This window comes from Branchiostoma belcheri, unplaced genomic scaffold, assembly GCF_001625305.1.
Source record: "Branchiostoma belcheri isolate BF01 breed outbred unplaced genomic scaffold, Haploidv18h27 scaffold21, whole genome shotgun sequence".
Lineage (NCBI taxonomy): Eukaryota > Metazoa > Chordata > Leptocardii > Amphioxiformes > Branchiostomatidae > Branchiostoma > Branchiostoma belcheri.
Window position 1 is genome coordinate 1,350,588 of NW_017803602.1, and position 10,229 is coordinate 1,360,816.

General features: G+C 41.6%; 1 pseudogene; it reads left to right on the forward strand.

Moving 5' to 3' along the window:
* The window catches only part of LOC109469620, a 56,574-nt pseudogene that overhangs the window by 38,887 nt on the left and 7,458 nt on the right, over positions 1-10,229 (forward strand).

Genomic DNA, 10,229 nt, shown 5'->3' on the forward strand with positions numbered 1-10,229 from the left:
TGTTTCCTGCTAAAAGTTTGATACGACGGCCCCTCTAACAAGTAAGGCATATATGATAAATGAGTTTCTCTTTGTGGAGGAAGATTAACTTTCTACCAGGCACCATGGATCACTGGAAAAATAGTAGAAAACGGCCAAAATAAAGGGAATAGTATGCCGCTAAAGGGTCAGATAGCCCGCTAGAGAGATACAACTCACCGGGAGGAACCCATTTATCTTACATACCACATACCATCACAACAATTGGCCAGTTTGTGTGATTTTGTAACTTGCAATTGTCTTCAATGTATTGGACATCGCACGCTTCAACAACACTGGCTGCATAGAAGAATAATTTAGTTGAAGGAGTTTTTGCCGTTTTGAAGTTTGGATCACCGCGTATCGGAGGGAAGAAAACAACCTTTCGCGGCCAGACTCCCCAGGCCAATTCTCCTCTTCTTTTTGCCGAATTCTACGATCCGTATTTCCGTAGAAAGACATGGTACAGGCTTGGTGAATAGTCTGTTGCTTCGTTCACTACGATAATCATCTTCACAAAAAACCTACACTATACACACACACAACACCCACCAAAACAATATCACACTGTCGAAGGCATGAGACCTCCGAACTCTAGTTCTAAATGCTTTTAGTGGTCATCAAATATTTACAGGGCATCTGTTGAGGGTGTGAGAGGCTTGAGTAGATTTGGTTAGTCCAGGCGTGTAATTGTGTTATGGGAGGTGATAATGTGGCATTAACAGGGCTTAGTGAGGGGCCCCCTGAGGGTTGGGACAGAGACCTGCTACAAATTAGTCACTAGTCTCTACTAATCCCCAAGCAGATCCAAACTTCCCTGTCTATTGGATACTACTGTCTTCAGGCTACTGAAACCACACTCCAGGGTTATAACTTATAGCAGCTGGAAATATAGTAAGTCGCAAAGTTGGCCAAATAGTTTGTAAGTTGTCGGAGTAGTAAGGGTCATAGAATGACCTGTCTGCAGAAATTTAGCCTCCTTTGCAGGCTTTTTTTTTGCTCTTACTTTTTTGTTGCACTTCTGTTTGCAGGTTCTGGGGTCAGCACAAGAAAAAAAAATGTCTTATGAAAAAGGCTCACTATGAAATTTAAAAAAATCTGCTAAGGAGGCTAGCACAGATCAGTCTTCATGGTTCCTGACAACAAGGCTGGAAAATTGGCTATTTAAAATAGGTTGAATGATTTGCCAGAGCAGTTAGGAGCCATAAAGTTGCTATTTGCAAGTTCTGATCCAGTCAACCTGTTTCTTTGATATTACTCCCCCCCCACACACACAATAAAAGCCCCACTCTACAAACATTGCAGACCAGCTACATGTACTTGTAATTGAGGTCATTGAATTGTTAATAAGTATTGTATTTTCTTGTATAAACAAATTCTACTGAAAGGCATTGGTAATAGCTGATGCCTGACTCAGAGGCTCAATTCAGACCATTTTCCCCTCATGCATGTACATGTACATTGGAAAGATCACAGAATGTTAAAACTTTGTAAATGCAATTTCCCTGCCTTGCCATGGACAGCCCTATACCCGGGGGAGCAGTACCAGGTTAAGTGGCTATTGACCTAACTAAACCCTGCTGGAGTGTCTGATATTCAGGATAAGTCTGAAAAGCGGGGATCAAATCTCTCCCCAGAGACCTCATCAGGTCAACTCAGAACCCCTATCTGTCTTCATAGCAGAATGATCCGCCATGTAATGTTATATTTCAATATATGATAATCTGATTATTGACAGTAGGGCCTGCCCAGGTATGGAATAGATTTTGGAATATTTCACTCAGAAATTCAATATTATTAGGTTTCTTTCTTTTGTCTTATGGAATCACGTTCGATAACTATGTGGGAAATTTGACAATATTTCAGTTTGGTTTTGCTTTCTTATTTAGTTCATTTAAGTCTGTGACTTCATGCCATGATTTAATGGTACAAAAGAAAATCCTTACTTTATGTATACTTCAGGCCTTGTTGTTTAACCCTAGCCTGAGTGTCAGCCTTGTTAGCTTAAGCAGCGGGAAGCAGATCTTGGGGAGCGGACGAAAGCTAACAAGGCTGACACTCAGGCTAGTTTACCCCCAATTTCTCCATCTGAAATTGAAGGAACATGTCACAAGTTACAACAGTTACAGGAGTAAATAATGCTGTTAAGAATGTTATATGCACTGTAGTGCCTGCTGTGAATGCATCATTCAAATCTTCAAATTTATACTCAAATCCTAAAAGTGTAAAATGAGAAAACATGTACAAACAATTTTTAAATCTGATATGAAAATGAGTTTGGTGCAGCTTGTTTTTTTTCCTCTCATCTTGTAATATCCCCACCTTCATCATCCTTGTCCTCCACCCATTGATTACCTGTTGTAGAGACAAACTGCAGAAGAGTTCAATATTGGCTCCCCCTGTGTCCTGTGGGAAGGATAAGGCTTCCACATCCATTACTGCTGCTGACATTGAGTGTGCCTCAGGGCATCCTTATGGGCCCATTTCTAGGGTCTGTGGCACTTTCAATCACTGTAACAGTTACAGTAGCATTGCCAATCAAATAGTTTCTATTCTAATGTCCTTTATGTTACCTCCAGGTACGAAGGTATTGTTTAGGTGGGTTTGTGTGTATGCTTGTACAGCAGAGACAGTTGTAGCAACAGTGGGTGGATATTTGGTTCCAGTTGATTGACAGGGAGGTTAAGCCTGAGGGTGAAGAGAGTGGTTGGTATGTGGAAAAGTTCAGGAAGTTGTGCACATTTAACACCTAATTGAGTTACAATCACGTCATCATCCCCTCCACTTTTCCAATACATTCTCAAAAGCTCCAATCACTACCCAGAGGTGTGTAATCTCAAATTTCACAGTTGTAATTGTTATCATAATGATGACTGAATTTCAAAGTGTTCTGGTTCACAATTTCTTTTTCCCACCAGGAACTCCTAATGACAAGCGATGCGACATTGTAAAAAAATGGGTTGCTTTTCAGATGAAAGAGACGATGAATATGTAGGATTACCCGAGTCGTTACACACATGTACAGAACAGACACGGGCATCAAATATTTATGTCAGTAACCCACAACATTCTTTGTACTCTTTACGTTAAGGATGGAGCTCTTTGTCAGCTGAACAGGCGGTATTGATTTTGACTGGCTGACAGGAAAATTAGGGGAAGGTATGTCCCAGTAGGTGTTGTATTAACTCAGGTGAGGTATTGTTCCCGGGATTCCTTTATGTTTGGAACTGTGGAATTTTGTACTTGTTATGTACATGTATCAGGTCTGTCCTTTCAGTTACATAAGGGGTTACTTCCTACAGAAGGGGTTGGCAAATTTTCCAGATTGTCCCAGTGACATTTCTACATGTGGAATAGTCAGCTTGTAGGACTGGTTGACAGGAAAGCCAGAGGAGGTGTTCTTTTAACTCTGGTGAGGTATTTTTGTAGTGTTCTTTTTTGTTTGATACACTGTATGTCCAATGGTGCAGCAGCAGAACTTCAGGTTTTCATATCTCGTATTCTGGACATGCTAGGGTCATGAATTTTTAGTGAATAGTAAACAGCTCTTGGACTTGTAAAAAGTGGAATTATTCAGGGTTTGTTCCCTAGCAGCGTTCATGTAACTGCAGGGACCAGTTTTGCTTGACTTTGGAAGGTGATAACTGTAGTTTAAACTTGTGATGGGAGGCTTTCTGTAGAATTGTTTTTTGCTGAGAGCATGAGAATCTGTTCTGACCTTGAGTTTGTCTCCTGTCTGATTGTTAGGCTGGTAATTGTTGCTCTATATCATCTCTGTTGTTTGTGGTGAGTTTGTGAGGCTGTACTTATTCTTGCCTGTCTCCACTGTGGTTTCTCCTATCTGTGGGGTTGTTATGCCAGGCTGGCTGCCAGACTTGTGTCAACCTGGGGTAAACAGAGACCCAGCTTTGATCCTCCTGTGCTGGCCCATTCCTGCCATTCTCAGCCAGGCTGATGTTTTCTTAACTTTCTCAGGTTTGCTCTTAGCAGTACTTGTTGGTAATCGGACAACGTTGAAGACTTTGGTATGACTTATTTCATTCAAGTTTGTTGTATTTTTCTGTTGTTCATGTACATGTAGCCGGCTGCAGACCACAGTTGAGTGACATCACGTCTTTCATTTTACAACCTACATGTATGTAACCTAGTTACTTTTCATCCAAATTAGATTCACCCTGAAAGCCTGGCGTAGCCCAGCCTAATCCTAATGTCATCATCCTGCCATGGTTTTAAGGATCTCCATAAGATGGTCTTAAGACAACACAGGGCCTCCTTAAGGTGGTGGGTCTTAAGATAACAAGGATGACCCTAAGCCTAAGGTGGCCTGTCCACTGGGGCAGTACAGTGAGCCCAGTTCTCTATGCCAGGGAGGATCACCTGTAGATATCTGGGCATGAGATCATGCCTTTGGAACTGCCTGCTTCTGTTATTGTAAGCATAAAGGAATAGAGAATTTAGTAGTCTGTATGTCTTACAACTACTGTTGATTAGATGGTTTACCCAGGTATTTGATAAGACAGGTGAATATTTATGAGGAATCTCAAGCACAGTCTTAAGCACTTCAGCTTAACCCCAGTCCCTTAGGAAGGATTTGATGTCTCAGAACTAAATGAACTAGGATGTCTCAGAACTTAGTTGATTACGAATTAAATAAAAATAGATGGTTTGGTTGATAATGCAGTTGATTGACTCTGTGTCCCACTCCCCCCTCTCCAGGACTCGCCCACTACTGAGACTGAGCTGGCACAGATCCTGGGCAACTCCTTCCAAGAAGACCACGCCTACAACCCCAGGGACTCAGACACACCTCGAGGAGCGTTAAGGCATGACAGAAGGCAGAAGAAAGTTTCCTTTGCCGAGCCCGAGTACATTGACGAAAACACTCCAAAGAAGGAGCCTCACTTGCCCCCTCCGAGGAAGCAGGCCCGGGTGGACCAGCCTGCCGGAGCACAAACACTCGCACATGACGGCATGCAACTTGGCCAGGATTTGGACTTAAGTGGGATCGACTTTGAGATCGGAGAGCCAAGCAGAACCCCGGAGGAGAGGAGACCACACGGACTAGCTGAGGAGCTCTGCAGTGGGCAGCATGTGGGGATAGGTGGTGTTGACACAGAGCAAACAGCAGAGCTTGAGCCACAGGTACACACCAGACAGGACAAACTTGGCAACATGTCCCTGCGGGGGATGGACAGGTCGCTGGGAGAGGAGTTGTTGGATGAAGACTCGGAGCAGGGGGTGGTGGAGATGCTGGCCATCCACCGTCGGCAGGGCGAGAAACTTGGGATGGAGTTGAACGTCGTGGGGAACTCGGACCCGGAGGAGCCAATCGACGGTGTGTTTGTGCGGTGTGTGACGCCGGGAGGCGCTGCAGACAGGTAATGATGGGTGCATTTCTCTTCAGCACAATTTCTCACCATTTGCACTGAATTGTACTACTGTGTTAACTAAGACTTATATACAATCAGTTTGAAATTATTTTACTTCTTCATCACTCTGAAGCATTTCTCATATATGGGCAAACACAATGAGCATATAATTTCATTATTTTTCTTAAAAATTATTATTATCAACAGTTATTAATGAATTAATAATGCTACTGTAGACATGTATGTAATATGGATTTTTTTAAAGTGAATAAAAGAAATCGTCCTTATCCAGATAAGGGCTGATGCTCTACTACACAAGACGTGTAAAGCATTAATCATATATGGATAAACAATGAACATCATAACATTATTCATTTATTTATGAAATACAGATGACTAAAAGAATTTGTCATTGTTAACATAAAAGCTGAGTCTCCAATAGAACATTAATCATATGGGTATCACCATACATACAATGTATTAGTGATGCTATTCCTACATGTACATTTAATACACATGTCATTGGGTCACTGATATTGAATGAGTTGGTTCTCGGTTTGTTGTAGAAATATGAAGCCAGAGGCCGGGCCATATGATACCATTGAAGCCATCAAGTCAACATACCAGGCTGATTTGTACCAATTTCAACGATTTGAAACAATGAATTTTGAAAGTTTTAAGCAAACAACTGCATTGCCAGATAGAAAAAAAATATGGGCCAAAATATGAACATTTCGGAGTTGATTCAGAACCTGAATTTTTTTCAGATAAGAAAGAAATGAAGACGGCAAATCCAACAACCAATTGATTGCTGTTAGTACAGTAGCTTTCATACTAGGAAAAAGTTTCTAATTGAGATTACATGACACGTGTACCTTACAGGGCGCACGGTGGGAGCGGGGGCTGAGACGGGGAGATGAGATCCTGTCAATCAACGGGCAGATGCTGCGGGATATGACCCAGAATGAGGCCATCGCGTTGTTCCAGGAGTTACCCGACACGGTGACGACGATCGTGGCCAGGAATGTACGCGCAGGCAGCTCCGAGTCCAGCTCTCAGGAGGAACCAGACAGAACTCGGGAGGCTTCCTCCCCAACAACCCCCCTCACACGCCAGAACGCAGTCGAGTCGTCCATCTCAAGATCTGAAACAGCAGATCTCATGAAGTCACAACACTCCGGTAGTCTTCCCACTGAGGATGATCAGGAAAACCAGACATGTCCTCAGCAGAGAACTGTGGATACAGACGTTGTACATGTTCCTGAGGGATATGATTTGAAAGTTGTGCAGATACATAAGAGGAACAGCACCAGTATGGGACTCAGCATCACTGCCTGTGATGGTCCTACTGAAGGATATCACCAGGTAAGGATGTTACATATGCTATTGACTTATAAGTTACCCTCTGATTTCACTTCAGCATCCATCAAGAGTGTTTATGTAATATGACACATTTGATAATAATCAGACAATGTCCCTCCATAGATTTTTGACTTAGCTTAATCTGTAGATTAATGAGAATGTAATGACAATGTCATGACACCTCTGTGTTTGCTTGCTTATTCACGTACATTGTATATGGGTCAAATAATTGTTGACTTTCTAAAATTTAGCCAGAAAGTGAGTGATAAAGGGTATTTGTAACACATGCCAGTAGATAAATAAACCTTTGGCATATCTTACATAATAAACATTCAGCTGAGTAAATGCAGGGCCTCAGCGAGTGCACCAGAAATTGAGCATGTAAATCTTCCAAGTCAGTTTCACTCAAATTGTATGTCCGACTCAGTAATTGCCATAATCCTGTAGGAATGAGCAGCAGTGCTTATATAAGGACTGCTGGCACCGGTCTCCAGACACTATGACCATTTTGTGATCCTTAAAGATTTCAAGCCACTTGTAGACTCTGAGGTTAATGCAGATTGCATAAACAAGTTACACTGTCAGATGTCTGGTGGTTCTACATGTACAGTGTATGATGCCCTGGGGGCTACAAAATTTATTATGGGAGATAAGTAATATTAATCAAGACTTTACATTGCAAGGAAAAATAAATTAGGTCGGACTCCATAACAATACAATAAAATGGTCCAATGTCAGCAAAACTGTCAACACATCTTTTAAGTGCTCCAGTGTACCTTTAGTCAAATGTATTATGAGGTCCGCCTTCCTAACTGTGCATGTCAGCCCTATGAGGAAACCTGTAAGAGTAAAGACCGTGCTGCACCCACATGTTTACCATCTGTCACCGTTCCAATGATTGCATTAAAGGATGACACTTCTTCCTGACATGTGTGCATGGACTCACACATTCAGGTCATTCCACAACAAACCTCTAATTGCCTTCAGTTTGCCTGACAGTATTTTTCTGCCATGCCACAACCCATGCTGTGTTGGTCTGTCAATAGCAAAGCCCACCTCCATCTGAAATTGAAGGAACATGTCACAAGTTACAACAGTTCAAATTCATACTCAAATCCTAAAATTGTAAAATGAGAAAACATGTACATTCAAACAATTTTAAAATCTGATATGAAAATGACTTTAGTGCAGCTTGTTTTTTTTACCTCTCATCCTGTAATATCCCCACCTTCATCATCCTTTTAAGCCCCACCTCTGTTAACTCAAAAGATTCAAAATTTCATAGTAGCTCTCCTGAAGAGGCTTAGGTTTGAGCTGACATTTGATTAACCCTCTCCCTCTCTCTGATGAGTCAGCCCTTTTGGCAACAAACATGTCATTGAATTGGTTATGGCGTTATTGGGGTGGTAGGGAAATGATTTAAAGTAATGAATACTTGGATGTACAGAGCAGTGGAAGGGATAAAACCTAACTTGTTTAACCCTATCTCTGGTGAGCCAGCCCTTTGGCACCAAACTTAATTGCTTAAAATATTGGGTAAAGCAGCAGGAAAAGGTTAAGAAACTTATATGCAGAGGGCAGTGAAAAGGATAACCCTTGTTTATCCTTGAAGTTCTCCAAACTGCTGCTGAACCCATGATTGCCAATAAAACTCTGTTGCCAAATGCCTACTTTAGCAGGCTGTAGGTCATCATGCCATCATTTCTAATTTCCACAGACTGCCCCATAGTCAAGCCAGACAGGAATCCAATGAAGGCAAGAAAAAAAAGTTTGACTTTCTCCTACAATGTTTATAGAATTCTTAACCTGATGTTACAAATGACTGTAGGACTAGTGTAAACCATAAATTAATTATTTTGACTTTGACTTAAAAAATAACATTGATGTGTATATAGGGGAATGCAATGGATTTACTTTCTTAACATTCAAGATATTTTTGGGAAAATTGAACTACTGTACATGTATTTACAAAGGAGGTTCCAGCCCACAAGCTTAAGGCTTAGTGCTTCCTAGCTGTTATAGCTCCCATTTGATGCAAGCTTTATGATAACAGTTTTACCACCAGTGAGATATACGGCAGCCCTTCTCTCCCATGGCCGGGTTTTATTGGTGTGTAGATGGATGGGTGGTTTTCATGCCCCCCTGTGATTGAAACTATACATCAATACCTTCCTGTGACTGAAATGTGGCATTTTACAACGGGTGCGAACTTGCTAGCAATGCCATACTTCACAGTGAAGTATGGCATTGCTAGCAAACCAAATGACAGTCTGTTTAGTAGTAAAGATGGCATGCTATCCGAAGTAATGTAATTGGAACTCAATCTGTTCCTATAGGGAATCATGAATAAGGGGAGAAATTGAATGTGGTTATTACTCTGAATATGATGCCAAGAGAACCGGAACAAGGACTGAAAGAAGTATGCAGAGAACCCCTTCAAAAACTGAATCAAATAATAATGACAATTAATAAACATTAATCATTGATGACAAAGGAAATACTAGTAGAAGTTCTAGCAAACTGATGAAACTTTGTGACTCCCTGCAGGTGCAGCAGGTGAGGGAAGGGAGCGTCTGCGCCAGGAGCAGACAGGTGGTCCCCGGAGACTGCATAGCTGCCATCAACGGGCACTGCCTGAAAAACCGGCCACATCAGGAGGTCCTGCAGGCACTGAACCTGCCTGCACAGGATGTCACACTCGCTATTCTCAGGAAAAGTCAGGCAGTCCAGTTACACAATGGAGGCCAAACTATTAGAACAGACACAAGCAATGTTGAGGAAAGCCCAGATGTGCCAGTGACTGACATCGACGATCTGCTGTTCAGCTCTGATGAGGAGGACCAGGTGATTTTTTTTGTTTGTTATAGTCATGTTTATTTCACGTCACTAGGATTGGGCAAAAGCATTATGTAACAGTTGCTTATTGAGACCGTACAATAAATAGTCCATGGGCCAGACAAGATTTTGTTACCAAATCAAGGGACAAAACGCGAATGCCTTCATGTGATAGTCCTCCCCACAAGCTTTTTGAAAATGTATGATAACCATGTTGAGTGCCCAGCTTTGACCTTGTCATCTGACCTTGAACTTTGACCCTATGGGGACCATTTCCTTTCCTACTTATAATGCAAAGGGGAGTGTCAAATAATCAAATATCGATATTTTCCAACGTTACTTGGTGGCCAGATAAAACTGGAACAAAGGATTACAAAAATGTCAATTTTGTTCCGATATGTCATTTCTAAGAGAAGTTATGAGCTTTTGAAATTCGATTTTTCGGTAAAAATTGGTAAAAAAATGGAATGTTTACTTTTCAAACCCTGTCAAATATACAGATTGCATTTTCGAGCCTGGTTCATGAATTCATCTGATTTGTTACACTTTTCCCTACATTTTAAGCTTTAAATCGTAAAAATTCCATCAATCCAATCTGGAGATATGAGTATCTAAAAAGTTCTATTCCCAACCAGGCCTTCTGTG